We start from the raw sequence: 17,239 nt of genomic DNA, 5'->3' as shown, positions 1-17,239 counted from the left end.
TTAGCCCGAACTGGAGAGGACTGTACATCAGAACACTTCTGATTAGTAGAATAATATGTAGGTCACGTTAATATTCAATTACTTTTCTGTTTCTCATTTAAATTCAAACTAAATTTCCTAACAAATCAGTTAGTTTTTAATTTAAGAATTGCATTTAGGCTACAATTCATCTCATGAGGCTACATAGTTATTAATGAGATACCCAATTATAATTAGTCATGAAACAAATGAGAATCGCAGCTGTGCATTTGAAATTAAACACTACTGTATAATTGCAGCATTAATTTTGTTTAACACTCCAGATGAATAAGCAGACATCATTATAGCTAAATCGTTACAAAAGACACCGACTAATAACCAGTAAAGTTAAGTTTTATTTTTAACAGAACTGGAAATTAAACTTATAAAAATACTTGAGCAAAAAAAAAACCAACAACAACAATTGTTCCTCTGACCTTCTAAGCATTTTTTTTAAGGCAATACATTTCTTTAGCAGGGTGTGCCTTGTGCTTACTTTTCAGAATTTTGATTTTCTCTCTCTCCTGTGTCAGCTCAGATTAAGCTCTTTAATCAGTTCCAACATCTTCCTTTCAAAGTGGGGAAGTGCTTGCTGGCGTGTTGTTTTGCTAACTCATGCTTATCCTTTATGACAGTATCTTCTGACACCTGTGCACAATCCAACAACATTGCAAGACCAGCACTATAACAGGAATCATAAAAACACAAGAAGCCACGAGCTTTCAGAATTGTAAAACAACACTTTGCTTGTCTGTCATTTGGTTTGCATACCAGTCCATCAAGAGATAGCACAACCCTGGCTGTTTCAACACAGTCATTGGATCACAGCCACAGGACAGAAAAGGGACTGTAAACCATCATATATCACTTAAGATGCTGAGTTTTTTCCTTTAACATGCTTGGGTGCCACCTATTTCCTCCTCATCCCTGCTTTCCTCGGATAACCACAAATACGGAGACCCATCACTAAAATATTTAACAAAATCTATCCAGTTGACTCCTCAATTTTATAGAACAAATAAAAGGCTCATGCTACATTTTTATAAATAATAGCTTAGGTTCTGTTCTCTTCACTCCCTAGCACCTTAAACTTCACAGCTACTAGTAATGATTAACATTCAACATAATAAGTAAGTGTCACTTTTGTAAATAGCCACATTTATTCATAACGAAGTGGTATGAGTGTTAAGCAATTTTAATTAAATATTACAATGTTTCCAAGCAACGGATGCATAAATTCAGTACGTGGTAACGATATTATTTCCACTATATTCTGGAGCCTTCTAATGCGATTCTTCGTTACACCAAGTATGGTACTAAGTTGCTCAAGCCATATTAAGAGGTGGTTTAAAATAATTCACTAGTTTAGTCACTTCTAGCGGGCAACAACTATTAATTTGTGTTCGTTGTAACGGAGAAAAGGTTTAGTACAGTGCTGTGGACTAAGCACAGCAGCAAAGTTCGTTGCAATTGGATTTAAGGTGGAGCACAACTTCAGACCACAGCTGCGTACTAAACACGGGTTGAACGCCTGTTAGTACGTCACTCTCAGTTTGTTGCAATTAACCCCTAGACTTTGCACTACTAAGGTCTAAATCAAGCTCAAGCAGAGACAACCCATTAACGGCTTTCATAACTTCCATTAGTCTCCACCTCTGTCTTCCCTAACTCGTTCTTGATCTTCCTAAATAGGCGTTTAACTGAAATTCAACCCAATGATACTGTTTAGTCTGAGAAAAAAATATAATAAGCGCTATTCCTGACAGCCTGAAAAGAAACACATATTCCTATAGTCTCAACTGAGCAAAAGAGTCAGTTTCTGCACCTTCTGAAGTATTATTTAAAAAAAAAATTACCCTTTTAAAATCTCCAGCACTGGCTGGAGAGGCTGTGTGTCCGGGCTCAGCGGTTATATAGGACAGGACTCAGCGCGCAGCAGGTGTGACTCATTGCTCTGCGCTGCCCGTGCGGAATGCGCGTCTCCTCCCTCTACACGCCACCGCCTCGCTAAACCGCCTTCATACTCCCCAGCGGCAATAACATCTCCATTTATTACATTTATTCTTCCCTCTTAACCCAGAAAACTCCCGGGACGTTTCTGTGAACCGGTAAAGCTCTCTCTGTTGGTGGTCACAAGTAGAAACAATGCACGAGCTGAAAGCAGGAAGTCAAGCACTCCTCCCTCACTGTATATCTGAGTCCAGACTTCCGAAAACTCCTAAAAGTGAATTTCATATTAAAGTCTCCCATCCGTTCGTTTCAAATACATAAATTAGATGAGTTCGGGTACTTTTCTGATGTATTTTAATAGTTCGGCACTGTGCCTTGTTAAATATGTTAAATATGTCACAAGCAAAGTTTATCAACTTCACTTTAATGCGAGGTTTTGCGTGGATACAAAAACATTATATGATATCTATATATAAACATTACAATACGGTAGATGAAAATTGTTGTTCAGCGCTCTTGTATTAAATATACTCTAGTCATGTGTCAGAAATAAAGTGTATACAATTTGCTAAATCAAACAAAACACAAGCTCTACGAAAAAGAAAAAAATGTGTTAATCCTGCAATTTTATCTCGTTGAAACGTTTTTTTTTCTCTGTGGCACTAACGGGCTAAGGCTTAGGATTCCTGGTTTCCTGATTACATAGAAATGTGTCTCTCTTGCCTTACGATGTCCAAATGATCAGTTCAGTGTAGAAAAGAGCACCTAAAACCCCGTCAGGCGTGCAAAACGTATAAATGAAAGAGATCGCTTTGTTTCTGCCCGCTATCTCACTGAAGCCCTTTGGTGTGTTAATAGAAGGTTATAACCGCTACACTGCGCGGTGTGGGGAGGGGTGACTTGCAAGCAGAGTTGACCTTTGAGAAAGGACCGTCTCGGGAATATATTTCCACATTTTGAAGAGATTTTCTCCATTTCTGTAGCCTGATTTCCAATATTCCTAGAGAGCTGTAGAATCTGGAATCACCTATCTGGGAACAGTGTGTAGATGACAGGTTTGTGACTTTCTCATGAGCACAGTATATGAATCCATCAGATTAAAGACACTGTGAGCATTTGAATTAAATTAACGATAGTCTGTCCCAGCTCGCCGCGATGGTATAGTGGTCAGTACTTTGTGCTGTGACCGCACTACCCGCGCTTTGAATCCGGGTGACAGCAGCCCAAGACAAGAGAGTTTCCTTCTTCTATGTTATTTCAGTGAAGGGGGGGCATGCGTGTACAGCAGCGATCTTCGAGTTGATGTGTTGCCCCATATAAGCAATGTGAACCAACACTGCTTTACAAAGGAGCACGGTCTGATCTTATCGTTGATAATCTGGAGACCAGACCTCTTCTCTAACGAGAAGAAAAGGTCAGGAGCCGCAGTATTTAATATAAATAAGAGATTTCATTTTTTCTGTGGCGCAACTAGTACCAAGCACTTAATCTCGGGGTTGTGAATTCGAGCTCCACGCTGGTAAGAAATCATATAGGTTATGAAAAATTTTTTTTAATAAAACTTTTTTTAATAAAAACAAATATCGGAAAGAATTCGCCTGTCACTAAGGAATTTAAGTGGAAAGATAAGTAGAGACATAATCAGAAAACCTACATATAGGAAATGTTAGTTACTTTGTATGTGCTTTAGCGTTTTCTTTTATATACCGAAAAAAAAGTTCAAGGCGTTCTAGTCGCTGTACTCCTCGTAGATAATCTCAACGAAATCACAATACAGTACAGGACACGCAGTGAGGAGCTCACGCAACGAATAGTCTTGAACATGCCAAAAGTAAAGGCACACTGAACATCTGCGAAACATCACATCCTAGTTTAGTTACAGTGAGATTATAGACTGGGAGGTAGGAAGTCTCAGATCACTTTTTTATTAAAGGTTCAAGCAAACCCAAATACATTTGCAAGAGACTTTGCAAGAGAGCTGTGCGGACCTTATCTTCATTTACCTAGTTTAATCGTTTTCAGAAAGTGTAATTGTATTATTTTATGTACCCCTGACGATTCTACTGATGTTATAAGTGCTCTTGTTTATATTGAATCTATTTTGTTGTTCAAATAAAAAGTTAAAAAAAACTTTCCGGATGCGTCTGCTGTAAAAATAAAATGACATCAAAGGCGTTGTACGTAGAGTTCTGAAGCCTGCTCCACAGAAGAACTAGCTGAGATGAAAAGTTCAATATTCTACTGACAGGGCTATTCCCGTCAACTCAGTTTCTTTCTGAAACAACGTTTTATAAGAAAAACTTACACTTTGCAAAATGTGAAATAAAATACTTGCTTAAAAGTTCAAATTGTTTTTTACCCAAAAACTGTAAATGGAGAAAACCGACCCGTTGGAGTCTCTGTTGTACCATTGCTCAGTGCGGTCAGGTCGGGACTAAAATGATAGTAAGGTGCTGGTTCAAGCACATCTAGGCACGCCTTTCTCACTGTTCCACCGTGAACATCATCTGGAGAAAAAGTGGCATGTAATGTTTAATACATTATTGACCTTATTAATAATTTGAGGGAATACAAATGCTTTGCATGTATCGAATTACAGCACGTAACAACTGACTACCTGAGTCGATATCACCGGGCAATTTCCAATAACGACCAACATCAGAAACTTCAAGAAAAATAAGATTCCATATCTTGGAATGTAGGGCGGGAGAATTCATTTATAATCCTGTTGCATCTTGAGCTAAACTCAAGAGGGCACAAGAACCCGAATCCGTTACAATAACAAAAGGACAGACATTGAAATATGGGCTATTTCGAAGTAGCAAATGTGAGATATAAAGTCGGAATTCTGAGTTGCTAAGTCGCAATTCTGAGATACCATAGCGGTTTTTTTTTTACTCCCTGGCGGAAACGGGCTTCCATAGAAATCCGGGTTGTGAATAACAACTGTCACTACACACGATTAAGTTCTTGAGGCTGGCACCTAAGACCACTCAGCCATCCTGACAAGCAGTGGAGGATGCCCGTTACTTTGTCAAAGGATTATTAACTACTTTTCTTTTCTTATTATTACAGAGATTTCTACATTGCAAGACAATTGACGATTTAGATAGAGGTATATCGTGGCACGCAAACCAGGCACGGAGGGGGTTTGAACCCGCGCTCTTCGGTTTACGAAACCGATGCCTTACCACTTGGCCACCGCACAGACAGTTTAGTTTTTTTTCCCATCAAGGCTAATACATTTTGAAAAAAAAAATCTGTGCGCAAATTGCAATGGCAGGAGAAGTAAAGAATATAGTTCTTCTGTGGAGCTGGCTTCAGACTCTGCTTATAGCGCCCGTCAAATAAAATAGATATTTTATTTTTACAGGAAGACGCATTCCGAAATGTATCTCTGCAGTTTTAGAAAAGTTTTGAATGGTATATTTTATACAACGCACAAACCGTATTCTAATTGCAGACTGCAGATCTGTGCAGCAATCCTACTACATTTCACTGTGATTCTGAAATACTTCTAGCAAACATATTCAGGTTTCCTTGAACTTTAATAAAAAACTACTTCGCTTTCAATCTCTGGTGTTACTGTAAACTCGGACGTGATGTTCCGCAGATGTGCAGTGTGCCTTGTCTTATTCGTTTACTGGATTTGTGAAACGAAAATACAAACTGGACAGTTTCAGACACATGAAGACTCATAAATGTCACTACAAATGACAAATTTGTAGTGTAAATCCGCCGGGCTGATTTACGTGTCTGACCATCTCTCTCCTCCCTCTTCGGCAGTGAGCACTATTTTTTCATTTTCTTCCCTTGTAGTTTCCTCGCTCTTTTACTGTCCCTTTCTCCCACGGAGAGACGGAAAACATGCCGAAATCGTTTTCACCCTGTGTTTGTGCAACGTCAGTGTGTGAAGGGAAAGTAATCTATGTGGTTCCAGTGGCGCAATCGGTCAGCGCACGGTACTTATACAGCAGTGCACAGCGGAGTCATGCCGAGGTTGTGAGTTCGAGCCTCACCTGGAGCAGTGTAGCCTGTCTTTAGCTACCGAAAGCAACCGTCCACTTTAGATACTGTTACTTATAGGTCGTCCTTAACACCTTATCTAACGGGATTGTAGCCTGTTAGGTGTTTGCTGGAGATCCAGTCTAAATTAACATCAAAGGAACAGGTAAAGGTTTATTCCACGTCACACCCGAAGAAGGGTCCACGTTGTGTTTCCTTCTCTTTTCAGCATGGAATAAACCTATAATTTTTCCTTTGCAGCTGACGCAGGTCATTACTTAAATTCCCATCAGCTGTGGACCCCCAGCTGATCTCTACACAGACAGATGAGAGATATCTCATCTTCTTAGATGAGAGGTCTACTGGGACTAAGGGAGCACGATGGTGTACCGAAGACTTGAAAAAGCTCTCGCATTAGATTCTGTTTTTGTTGTTTCCCAGATTTGTTTTTAATGTTCTTTTTGTTTTGAAGTTGTTCCTTTAAGTATTTTTTTATTTTATTTTCTGTAGTCGTTAGACTACTACAGTGATTTACCTAGGTTCCCGGAAGGCTTCTCGCATCGTGGTTGTTGTGTTTTTGGGTTACAAGTATTTTTTTTCTATTGATAGGACCCCACGCATTACTGTGGGACTAGTTAACTTAAGTTCTTACATTGTACCTGAAATTACCACATAAACTACTACTCTGTTTTTCTTTTTTTTAAATAAAGGCACAAATGATGTTTTTTTTTCTTGCAGCTGATTGGCAATGACCCTACAACGGGTCATTGCAACGAACGTGGCTGCTGAAATTTGTCAGCAGCTCCATACTAAACCTGTTCTCAATTGCAACAAACCTAAAATAACATATGCTGCCCATTAGATGTTACCGATGTAGGAGACTAACTTAAACCACCTCTTCACAGGGTTTATGTAGTTCAGTAGAGGAACAGTCGATCGCATTTGAACTGTTCTGAATGTAGTGGAAATAATATAGTCACAAAGTAACGAACATACGCACCACTCGCTTGAAATATTTACTGTAGCTAAAATTGTTTTCTAGACACCACAACTATTCACAATGAATTTGATGAATACATGTCTTTATTAATAAAAGTGTAATTTATTAATAATTAAGATTAATGTATATCTTTATTAGTAGCTGTATTACCGGTAATGCATGTACAGTCCTTAATATGGGATAGTGAACTTTCAGGTATCCTGGGGAGGTAAGAAAACTGAAATGAAGGAAATACATATTTAAAGGGGGTGTAAGTCTTAAATGTGTTCTGTTACATCTGGGTGTTAACTGAATAGATTGTATTACTTATTGTGATTTGACACATGTCTGTCTCAGGAGACAGCAGAAAAATTGGGGAATTTGCAGGTACAGAAAATAACTTGAACTGAACAGGCAAATGTAAGGTTATGTTAAAGAGAAATAAACTTTGTCACCTTTTTAAACATGATTATTTAAGACAGTTTATCGGAACCGTATCTCTCCTCGATTCTGTGGCTGTGGTCCAACAGTAACGGTGGTGAAACAAGCAGAATGTGCGGAAAGAATTGGAGACGTAACGGGAGACTCATCCAGTCGATAGAAGGGTTGTGTACGCTGAGAAGTGTAGTTTAAAAGCTTAACGAGCCAGGGAGGAGTCAAACCCAGACCTCTGGCATCACTCAACAGGGACCCAGCCTGTTGAACTAAAGGGAGACCGTCCTTAAGCTCAAGCGGCTGGGTCCCTGTTGAGCTATGGTGGCAGTCGCAGGTTTGAGTCCCCGATGGTGGGGGGCTGACTTAAGTGGCAATGGCAAGGGTGCCCGCCTGAACCCCCAACCATTACAATACTATACATCGCTCCAGTCCAAATTTTCTCAATTAGATTCACGTGTTTTCTACTTGTATTTAGCTACTAGGTCTTTCGTTTGGTCTGTTTTAAAAATAGCATCTCAAACGATTTTATGTGTCATGCTGAAATTCACACACGGGGGACGTCACATGAAAGACAATCACAGATAAGATGTTGCATTTAAAAAGAAATCCAGAGTGGCAGTAGAAAACAAAGCCTTATACACGAGATGCAAGTGCTCTACCACTGAACTAAACTGACAGGCACTTTTGCCTGCAGCTCTTTAATTGAGTTAGGGAGAGTGAAGGGTCTACACAGTGTACAATTTAAAGGTCGAAGCAAGACAATCTGATGCGAGGAGAATTCACAAAACGAGCCTCTGCTTTATCGTTTACTGAGCATTCAATGAACGTCTAAGTGAAAGACAAATTCACTATTTTCACTTTTTGTTTAAAGAACACTTTTATCACGTTCTGCACTCCCGGTGTTTAACGGTGTTCTTTTCTACACTCCTGATTTGAGGATCCCCAGCTAAAATATTTTTTAAATACAACAAAATTCCGATATATTGAATAGTATTTATGTTTACATTTATATTCACTCGTGCCAAAAGCTTGTGTTCTCTGCATATATCAGGATGTGGAAAGAGGCCCAATCACATCTGGAGTAGATAGTATTTAGGTCAAAGCTAATTCAAAGTGCATCTCTGGGTGTGTTTGAATTACCTACGTGTTTGACTGAAGGACAAGCTCACGGTGCCATAAAAATTGACACTCGTCATCTTTTCTTCTACATTCACAGGTTTTACGCTAAAGACAAAAAAATTTTTTTTGTCGTTTTCATGCCAGCTGGCACTAATTATTCTGCACTGACAGGGAAGATTAGTATTTTATCTATCGCAATATGTGTGGAATTTGTTTTTAAAAAAGTTGTTCCAGAAATGAACACTTCCATTAAAGTTAAGGCAGACACCTGTTGCTGTCCACAACGACCAACTCTGCATGGCAAGAGAGGAGAAAAGCACTGTGGTGATTTCAACCCAGAAACTTATTTACTAGACATGCACATTAACCAGCTAAGCCACAGCACCAACAGAGCACTATCCTTTTACAGCCTCTTAGACACACCGCTCTGAGATACCTGCGTTCTGTGTGCGCTGAGCCTGCTCGCTGAGCAAGTGATGAGAAATGGCTTTTATCTGGTAATTTCAAGTCCAAGGAGCTCAATATGCTTTTTATGTTGGACATCTTCAAGGAAAATGGTGAAATCGCAGGTGGAACAGGAAAATGATCCTTGAGTAGAGGAAAGACGACCATCTTGAGTACTAACTCATGTCAGGAGGCTAACTTCTGGGATGAGGTGGTGGAGTGGTAAGGTGATGGACTACTAATCCATTGTGCTCTGCACATGTGGGTGTGAATCCCATCCTTGTGAAGTTCAGTAGTTGACAAATGTGCCTTTTTAAACTGGGTGTGCTTTCGTTTCGTCTTTCGCTCCTGTACTACAGCAGTAATATTTCTAGATGTGCATGAACATGGTATAGTAGGCTGACGGCAGGAACACGGGGTCCACAAGCAGTGACAGTATCAGAGGTGTCTGCGGTGTGTTGGTTTGTGAGCACTAATAAAATAACTTGCCGTGGAAGCACGTGTGCCTGCATTAATACAGCTCCATTGAGCAGAAAAAGCAACACAAACACCGACTTGTCAACAGGAAGTTTCCGTAGCTGAAAACACAGCCATTGTGCTCCAGGTGAAGCTTGTGTCGCAGGATGTGGGTCATTGAGGCAGTCACGGGCTGGGATTGATTGGGTTATGTTGATTTGTGTTACAGGGTGTGGGTCATTGAGGCAGTAACAGGCTGTGATTGATTAGGTTATGTTGAATTCCAGGATGGTGTCAATGTTGCCTCTCACTCAAGGGGGTGACTGCAGTTGTCCCAATTAATACAGGAACAGTCAGTAAAAACAGTCAAACCCAAGTCGTTCAGGGAGCAATTAGGTATCGAGACTTGGAGGTGTGAGGAGTCGCTGAGCCAGTTTTAGCCAGACCAAGGGGTGAACTGATAAGGTTCCATGACACCTAGCTCAGCACTCCCACACCCCTCAAACAACACAAGCTTCCTCCTGGAAAAATACTGGGCAGAACTGATTCTGACAGGGACAGTGGAAACCCCCCTGAAAGGGATTGGCTAAGGAGAGGGATAAAAAGACCTGAGACAGAACAGAGGGGGCTCCCGATTCCCACTGGATCCTGGAGACGACACAGGCAGCACAAGGGAAGCTGCAGAGTGCAAGACCCCGGAGGAACTCTGCAGAGACTTCTAATACCTGGAGGCAAGGATCTACTGGTTCAGTAACTGACGACAACGAGAGACATTGGCATTGAAACAGAGGTACTGTACAGACTTTTAACACCTGAAGGTGAGGAACAAGGAAACTGGCACAGCTAGCCGATTCAAACTGAGAGGAATGTAATACAGTCGCAGAGGATTTCTATTGTAACCTGAACAGAGACTGGGAAAATAGGACTGGGTGATACCCCTCTCCTCAAAGTGGGCCATCAGAGACTACAGGTACTAAGTAGAGACGTTCGAGTGACCTCTCTTTAATATTTTACAGGAAAGACTGCTGCCCCTCTGTATTCATTATGACCCTGGGAAGGACCTTTTGCTGCTGTGAATTCTGTTTTCGTTGTGTTTTTGGGTGATAGTGCATGTGAATGTAGTTGGAAAATAAAAAGGGCACTTATACAATACAAATGCTTGTCGCTGGTCTATGTGTGCATTGGTGATTCTAGGAGATAAACAGAACCTGTGGTAATGTAGAGGGGCCCTAGCACCCCGTTTGTATTGCTAGGTGGTATAGTCGTACACGAGGCAGGAACATCCCTCGCCCATAGGATTCACCTTACTGTGACACCTTCTTCATCTATGTTTTTTGAGTGCACTGCAAATGATCTTAGTATCGAAGTGCCGTCCCACATAACCGATCCGAACAGTCTGCTTTACAGAGGAGCACTGCCGGAGCTTATCGTTGGCAACGATTGCTGGATCCTTTGAATTCGACTGAACTATAGCACAGATCTGCAGTCCACCATTAGAATACTGTGGGTGTGCTGTATAAGCCATACCGCCCAAAATAGTTCTAAAACAGGAGAAGCATCCTCGTTTAGGAATGTGGTATAAAGTGAAATGGTCTGGGAAGAGTCCTACGTTTGAACAGTTCAAAATAGACGTAAAGGGGTATTTACGGACTCTTTCGAAATGTAAGAACAAGCTGTGCGGACCTTATCTTTATTTACCTTGTGTAATCGTTTTTCATAAAGTGTAATTGTATTATAGCATGTGCCCCTGACGATTTTCTTGATATGTTATATGTGCTCTTGTTTGTGTTGTATGTAGTTTTGTTGTTCAAATAAAACGTAAAAGACACAACTTTCTGGATGCGGCTGCTGTAAAAATAAAATGACATCAAGGGTGCTGTACGCAGAGGTCTGAAACCTGCTCCACAGAAGATCTTTATCCAGAGGTGTTAAAGAAGTCGAGATCTCGCCATGAGAGGGGAAGCATCTCAGAAAAAGCAGGTGCAGTCGGTTCCACGGTCATAACGCCACTAAATCGGGCGACAAGAGCAAAACCCACCCGGCTTCCTCTGGGCAAGTAATGAGACAAAGAGACAGCACACAGCGGGTAGCGTGGCCGAGCGGTCTAAGGCGCTGGATTAAGGCTCCAGTCTCTTTGGGGGCGTGGGTTTGAATCCCACTGCTGCCAGGTGCTCCTGTTGAGATGCCCTTTCAGCTGGCTTCAGACAAAAGGGAGGGAACTGCTTTTTGGCAGTCTCTCGAGAAACTAAGCAAAGTGTTTAAAGATACTTTCTCAGTTTGACATCAAGGCACAAAACAAAAACCTTCTTGCGTCCTCTCAACCCAAAAGCGCTTTGCCACTTTTTGCGTTATGGAGGGAACGACGTCTGCCCAGATCACTTTTGTGTCAATGCAAATCGTAGTGTGCCCTCCGTTTTAATGTTGGCTGTGCTGGCGTGCTGCTTCTGTCTGTGAAACTTGAATGTTCTGCTTCTTCACACCAAACCGTCGGCGGGGGTTGAGCTTGTTAAATCTTTGCGCATAGCGCTCCTTTGGAAGTACTTTGTCCAAGTTCAAAAGCGATCGTGGGATTTACTTCATGCGTGCAAAAAGCATGCCTCGCACGACAGATCTAAATGGGGAATGGAGCCTGCTTCTTGCTCTTTTTCCTGTGGTTGCAGTTACAAAGTTGATTGTGCTTTCACATTCTGTTAACAGTATTCACTGGCTGAGCTTTATCAGTTGGTTCGTAAAGGAATCTCTGCTTCGGTTCCAGAAAAGTCATCTGTAGTGTGTTTTTTTCCGTGCCCATGGCAGTCTTTTAAAGCTGGTAGTAATGGCGGCGAAGTTAATTTTTTATCCTCTTTAAAAGAATAAGGACGGGCTGGGGCGAGCTCCATTTACCACTCTTTCAGCTAACCGCCGAACTCGCGAACTGATTACACTGCAGAGCCACAGGCGCCTCGCTTTTCTCCATTCTCTGGGTCAGGGTGAAAAAAAAACTTGCTGGTATTAGCTGGCCTGCTGGGAGCACCTCTTCTTCACTGATAAGCAAGATTTGTGTTTCATCTTTCGCAAGCTGTATAGATTTCTTTCAAAACAAGTTGTTCCAGAAAGGAAACGAACACTTGCATTCACCTGAATTAAAAGGCATGGGATTTGCCCATAAGGATAAATTCTGTACAGTAAGACAGGTAGAAAGGCACCGCTGGGAATCGGACCCAGGATCTCCTGTTTACTAGACAGGCGCTTTAGCCAATTAAGCCACGGCGCCAGCAAAGTGCTGTCCTTTGACAGCCACTTGGACACGTCTCAACTGCTCTGAGACATCTGCGTTCGGTGTGCACCGAGCCTGCTCGCCTTGCAAGTTGCCTCATTTACATGCGATAGCTCCACCACTAAGAGAAAGGATGAGAAATGGCTTTTATCTGGCACTTTTCATGTCAGAGGATCTCAATCTGCTTTCCGTGTACAAGAGGATGTCCAACTCATGTAGCTAAAGACGTAGACGACAGTGCTCCACTGAAATCTTGATCTCACAACCCTCGGCATGACTCCGCTGTGTTCTGCTTTAGACAAAGGGGGGGAAAAGACTTCTTTCATCACACGTTTTGCACTGTTTACGGTGTTTGCAGTGCTCTTTCTTAAATGAAAACCAGGAATCGGCACCATATGAGGTGAGACTAGATAATATTGGATCAAGTAGCCTCGCCATTCCATGCGTGACGTGAGCAAAGTGTAATTCCTGTCTTTATAGTGTGCTTGTTAGAGACTTAGCTGGCACCCAGAGCGCTTTAAATCCGGGAGTCAGCAGCCCAAGACAAGAGAGTTTCCTTCGTCTATGTTTTGTGCGTGAAGGGGGAAACCATGCGTGTGCTGCAAACAATCTTAGTATCGAAGTGCCGTCCCACATAACCGATCCGAACAATCTGCTTTACAGAGGAGCACTGCCGGAGCTTACCGTTGGCAAACTGAAGACCAGGCTGACCTCTTCTGTGACTCTTGAACACTGAGTCTCAAGGTTGTGAATTCAAGCTCCACGCTGGCGGGAAATTCCATAGGTAATGATCACATTTTCTTGCATGCTTCTGTAGGGTTTGGGCATTTACTTGGACAATTATTAATTGTAGCAGTAAATCACAAAATTGATTCTTTTGATGGCTTTACAATCCAACCATGCGATATAACTCAAACAACGCACAAACACAAGTACTAATACATGAGGATACATTTATTAATACATAGAATATGCATATAAACAGATCTTATCGAGAGGGTTATCAGAATACAAAAGGTATATATTCAGTCAGTTACAAAGAGTTACATATATCAAGAGGACATACATTCAGTATATCAATCATTTAGACCGTTTCATAAATGAACTTGGTTATAACTTCTACATTAGATACTCAAAACAAGTACATAACTCTCAGGAATTAAATTGATATCAACTGGTTGGGATAACAATTGAATTCTCGAGCAGTAATGCAGTGAAGTTGAATACTCATCCAATCTCTGGGGATTCAGATCTCCTGCGGGCACAAAGAAACAGTTGCAGGCTGTTGCTGTCCAATCCGCGCTCTCTGGCTCGTGCCAGGCTGTGCTGTGTGGCTTGCGACGGTGCGCTGCTGATGCTCACTGACCGGCTAGTTAGTGTTGGCTTTAACTAGCAAAGTTTGCGCACAGGAGAAAAGATGACTGTGGGTCCCAGCAAGTCAGGAAGAGGACCGGTTCGTTCCTGATGAAGAGCTAGTTCTGAATAGTGATTCAGCTCTCCACAGTTCTGACCTGTTCACGAGGTCTGCTGCTGGTGCTAACCTCGGGTGGATCCTCTGGTTACTCTCTGGCAACCTCCGCTCTAGACTCTTAGAACAAAGGAAAGTTCTGGCACTCGGACACACTGGCCGTTCCGTGGTGGTCCGGACTGATTCTCAGGATGGTCAGGAGGCGCGCTGCGAGAATGTCCTGCCCTTGGGAGCCTTCTGCTCCTGGGCTGTCCTGCCCTGGAATTCTCCTTTGAATTCCCTTTAGAATAGTCCACAGAATTCTACTGAATCCCACTGAATCTTACTGAATCTCCCTGAATCTCTGTGTTGCCTGTTTTTACCTAGAGGAACTTCAGCTCATTGATTGGCTGAAAGTTCCATGGGCATCAGAGTCCCACGTGGGTTACTCGGCCCTACCAGTCCCTGATTGGTTGATCAAGGTGAGATATGAGTCACTTACTCCTGACACTTAGGAATGCAGTCCAGATGTCCAACTGGCACTCCCTAGACAGATAGGCGCCAATGGATGACCATTGATCATGATAGCCAGGCTTAGCTAAGTGCATCCCCCTTTGGGAGCTGTCCCTTATCAAAGGAAACCTTAAATCAGCCTGCATGAATAGTTTCTCTGTGGCTGCACCACAGAGATGAACAGAGATGAACTTAATTCTTTCTTATTAATAAGCCTCGCCGCTACACTGACATTTGCTCTGCTTTAAGTAATCAATGAAGAACACAATGTGCTTCACTAGACTCCGGTCCAAACAGGATTAAAAGCCAGCAAGTATACCTTTTCAAATTGACGTCAGCAGGGACTAGATTGGCACTTTAACCAGTGCCTGATTGGCTCAGTCAGTAGAGCATGGAACTCTTTATCTCAGGGTTATGAATTCAATTTTGGGTGATACAGGTGTTCTCATTAATTAAGTTTCCTGTTCATCTTTGACCATGTTACATCTTGATGGTGACAAGAAAAAAGAAAAAGAAAAAAAGAAAAAAAGGACTGATCTAGCTCCTCATCTGAGTAGATAAGTCATAGACTCCGTAGATAACCTATTCATACCAAGCACTTGGATGCAGCTTCACCTATCACAACTAGTATTTAACATTATAATAGCTCCTGTCTATTTACACTATAATTTACACTAGTGTTTCCTTAAAAATTGCTTGTAAGAATGAGACATTACACATGTATTCCAATAAAATAAATAGTATTAATCTTTTCACTGTAACAGTTTCACTGTGACTTGGCAGATAACTGGCAGTGATCAATAACCACACCAAAAAATATGGGAAAGCAATGGGGAAAATCGACTCTTCAACATGTGGAAATGTATTACTGAGAGGAGGAGTCCTTTTCTCTTAGGTCAACACTCTTTGTAAGAGTCAATTCTCCCAGCTCACATCCCTGGGTTTCCGTAGTGTGCCTGCAAAGAGTGATCAATTTGAGACAGGTAAACGTCCTGATTTTATTTAACAAAGCTAGATGCACATTTGCTAATGCTGCCTTCATTGTAATAGGCGGTTTATTTCTCGAAAGCATGTTATGTAAAAAAAGAAAAAATGAAAACATGGATAACAATCTTTCAAAGCTAAAGATTTTACTTTTGAGAACTGGACATTTTATGTTTCTGGGTGCTTTTCAAATGCTGGTTTTAGAACTTTGCTGTGCTTCAAGCATAATTTTTCACCTTATAAACTGGGTATTGAGTGTTAGGGTTAGTGTTTTTTATTTTGATGACTTAGTAAAATGTCTGGAATTTTTTCACTTTGATATTATAGAGCACTTTGTGTTGATGAGTGCAACAATTCTCAGTTAAATACATCATGGTTCCATACTGTAACACAATAAAATGTGAAAAGGCCAAGGGGGGTGAATAGTTTTTATAGGCACTAAACGTATTACAAAAATATAATGCTTCATTTTATGGAAACTTCTTACTATAACCACCAACACACTCGCTGTTTAAGCAATGGGGGTTTCACAATCCTCTTTCTCACTGGTAATGTTATGAGCAGGAAAAGTACCATTGAAAATGGATTTCAATCACTCAAAACTAATAGTTGTCACACCCTCTACAGCTAGAGGGCGCTCCCACTCTGTCCTGTCCTAGTTTCCCTGTGCTTTGCTTGTCCTTCTGGTTTGTCTTTGTCTGGGGCTATATATTTCCGGGTCACCCTTTCCTCCTCATTCAGTATTGAGGGTTCATATGTCTTCAGACCTGCCTAGCACCAGGCCATCTCCTCCGCGACCTGAGGACTTAAGTTTCTACCCGACATCATCTGACCTCCTAAACGGGCTAACACCCGTTTTGCCACTACACATAGGGCCTATTTTGCTCTCCTGGCCATTCCACGGTATGCCCTTATAACATCCGTGACAGTAGTTCCAACGCTGTGCTGCCCTTTTAATTAACATTGGCTGTAACAATGTGTTGTTTTTGTCTCTTAAAGGGTCTGCTCCTTTACTCCGTCTTGCCAGTGTCGTATAGAATTGAGTACCCATAAAATCTGAGACCCCTTTCAAAGTCTGCATGTGCAGTGGACATAAGAGGCTTGGCGCGTGTCGCAATTGTTGCCCTATCTACTAAGCCCATCCTCCAAGTTTGCACTTCTGTGATGTAGTCTCACAGGCCTGAGAGACATAGATTTCACACATGTAATTACTTATAAAAGCCAACAAACCTTTTCTGAGTGGTCTAAGGCTCTGTGTTAAGGTTGCAGTCCCCCTGAAAGCTGGGGTTATAGTCCTGACGTTATACTTCAACTAATTCTCAGTAAATAGATCTTGCAGTACTCTGAGTGCCAGCTAGCTATGGAACAAGTGCGCTATAAAGACAGAAATTACACATTGTTTGTGAGGCTGTGTGCTCCTGTATGGTCTAGTGGTTAGGATTCTGGATTTTCACCCAGGTGGCCTGGGTTAAACTCCCAATAAGGGAAACTTTTCTCTTCCCTTATGTTTTCCAAATAAGCAGCTCAGTGTAGAAAAGAGCCCCGTTAAGCACTGTCAGGAGAGCTAAACTTTTGATAAAAGAGATCGCTTGTTTCCTCCTGATTTCGAACTGAAACCCTTCAGTGTGTTAAG

The 17,239-nt window shown here is 41.7% G+C and overlaps 1 protein-coding gene and 3 non-coding genes across 4 annotated transcripts in view; 2 read left to right on the top strand and 2 right to left on the bottom strand.

The window, feature by feature from the left end:
* Nucleotides 1-17,239, bottom strand: part of LOC138242764 (zinc finger protein 271-like) — a 1,399,044-nt gene that overhangs the window by 1,071,114 nt on the left and 310,691 nt on the right. The window lies entirely within an intron of this gene.
* Nucleotides 5,902-5,995, top strand: trnai-uau (transfer RNA isoleucine (anticodon UAU)). The gene is made up of 2 exons: nt 5,902-5,939; nt 5,960-5,995. It is a non-coding gene; the product is annotated as a tRNA-Ile (tRNA).
* Nucleotides 11,492-11,573, top strand: trnal-aag (transfer RNA leucine (anticodon AAG)). The gene has a single exon. It is a non-coding gene; the product is annotated as a tRNA-Leu (tRNA).
* trnat-agu (transfer RNA threonine (anticodon AGU)) lies at nt 12,586-12,659 on the bottom strand. Its single transcript has one exon. It is a non-coding gene; the product is annotated as a tRNA-Thr (tRNA).

This window comes from Lepisosteus oculatus, chromosome 14 (genome assembly GCF_040954835.1).
Source record: "Lepisosteus oculatus isolate fLepOcu1 chromosome 14, fLepOcu1.hap2, whole genome shotgun sequence".
Classification (NCBI taxonomy): Eukaryota; Metazoa; Chordata; class Actinopteri; order Semionotiformes; family Lepisosteidae; genus Lepisosteus; species Lepisosteus oculatus.
The sequence above is the reverse complement of the archived record's forward strand: the minus strand, read 5'-3'. Positions and strand labels throughout refer to the sequence as shown.